Source organism: Vicugna pacos, chromosome 12, assembly GCF_048564905.1.
Source record: "Vicugna pacos chromosome 12, VicPac4, whole genome shotgun sequence".
NCBI lineage: Eukaryota > Metazoa > Chordata > Mammalia > Artiodactyla > Camelidae > Vicugna > Vicugna pacos.
In genome coordinates this window covers 12,409,053-12,411,429 of record NC_132998.1, presented here as the reverse complement: position 1 = coordinate 12,411,429, position 2,377 = coordinate 12,409,053, and positions in this window count along the sequence as shown.

Below are 2,377 nucleotides of genomic sequence, written 5' to 3'. Positions count from 1 at the left end.
CCCAGCTTCTGCCACAAAGCCTATCATAAAGTAGGCACTTAATAAACGTTGTATTGAACTGAAAATATCTTCATGCAGGAATACTGATCTAAAGTCTGAAAAACTTGGTTTAAAATCAGCATACTATCACCCATTAACTAAACTCACATGATTATTTTTACGATTGTGATAATGTGAAAGCTCACAATACATGATAGTCTAAGATGTTTGTGTTTTTTTAAGTAACTTCTGAGACTCAGTTTCCTCACTGTGGCAGATTGAATTTTTCAAAGGTGAACACAACTGTATTTCCCATTCCATATGCTCTTCTGCAATGACTTTCCCACTCCTTCACCAAGAGGTAGTCTTATCTCTCCACCCCCTCGTATCCAGGCAGTCCCTGTGACTACTTTGATCAATAGGATAGATACAGTGGAAGTAATGTGTGCCAGTTCTAGTTGACATTCTTAAACAGCCTAGCAACTTCTGCTTCCTGCATCATGGATGCAACCACTTGTGCAAAGCCCAAGGCGTGGAGAGGTCACGCATAAGTACATTAGTTGACAGCCTGGACAGAGTTCCTAGGGAATAGCCAGCATTAACTGCTAGCCAGGCTAGTAAATCATCTTCAACATTCCAGCCCAGTTGAGTCTTTAAGCAACTCCATTCCCAGCTGCCATGTGACTGCAGCCCCATAAGGTATCTCTGAGCTCACTGGACCAACCAAACCTTGAGAAATAACAAATTATTCTTTTAAGCTACTATATTTTTGAGTGGTTAGTTACATAGTAATAGACACTCAGAACACTCATTTCTGGAATGGGGATAATCCTACTTTTACGTAAGTGTTTTGAAGTTCATTTTCTGATATTGTGAAATCATCTTCCAAGCGGTTAAACATTATACAAACGTTATGTTTTCAATAAATAATAAAGTTAAAACTCTTTCGTAGTCAACAGAGGAGAGGTAATGCCTTACTTCACTTACAAATATTCCTAGTTCTCTAGTAGGGATGATGTAAGTCTGCATCTAACCTGCTCTCCACTGACTTGGGTCCTTGCGCTCAAGCATGAAACCTTCCTGGCCATCTGTAAACTGATCTCCTGACACTCTTGCTACCCCAGTTAACACTATTATCTTCCAGTTCTGAATTCAAACCCCCTGGCACTCACTCTGTCACTGCCCACTCTAACTACATGCATACAGTTCCTCCTTAGAACAAGACCGTGTTCCTATAACTGACACTAGTCTCAGTCCACTCCTCCAACGCAAACTAATCAAGTCTATGCCTCTGGCTGTTTCTTCAACTATTATTCACATTAAGTCTTGTAAAGTGTTCTAGTATAGTGGTTAAGAATAGAGACTGAGTTTGTCTCTTTACTAGCTGTTTGAATTTAGGCAGGTTAACCTACTTTGCTTTAATACAGTACCTGGCATGTAAGAAGGAGATAGTATTTTAGTTATTATACCACTTGGTTGCATCTTTGGTCAGATTAACTAGGCCAACTAACCCAGATTGTATTTATAAAGCAATTGTTCACATTTCAAAAGACAAAATACGTGTGTTGTGTGACTTTCAAAAGCATTTCATTCGTATTTCACAATTACTAGTCTATTCAACAATATGGCAAGTTAAGGAACTAAATTTACGACCTTAGTCTTTTAGTCTTCCTGACTAGCTCTGACCAAATAACTACATAAGATTTTCTAGAACTTAGTTTTTCTAGTAAGTCTTTTAAAAATCCAGCCACTCAGTAAGGTAAGTTTAGTAGAGCTAACATCTCAATAATGTCAACGAACATCAAATGAGTATCTGATTCTTAGAATAACCCGTTTCTTTCGATTTTTATCCATCTGCCTAACAATGAAGTACTTCGTATGTCTTAATGTACGCATGAGCATCTGGGAACATTTTGATAATCTGAATATGCATTAAATGGAAAACTATTCTAAGAGATGAATACTACTATTGGTAATTTTACCTTGACCTCAACTAGAGAAAAATCTAGATTAGGAAGACTGCTTCTCCGTGGGCTTAAAGAGAAAACATCTGCTTAGACTCACTTCTCGCAATCTTCAAATGTTAACTGGCAGTCTCTATATTCAATAACATTGGGAAATACAGGAAATACTAAAGGTGTCTTAGCTCTTCAACCAAAGCCTCTGTTGCATTGGCAATATACATGCTTTCATTTGCTCAGCATTTTTCTTGTGATCACTACAGGTTTATTTTTTCTTAAAATATAAAGCCCTAAAATGCAGGCAGTGTTTTCCCAGCATGCACAGAAAGGAAAAACCTGGTGTCCAAGGGCCTCTAAAATCTGACCTGGATAAGTTCTTACTTAGCTTATGGATTCAGGGAATTGGAGACAGTTACTAAAGAAGTTGAGACAGCAGA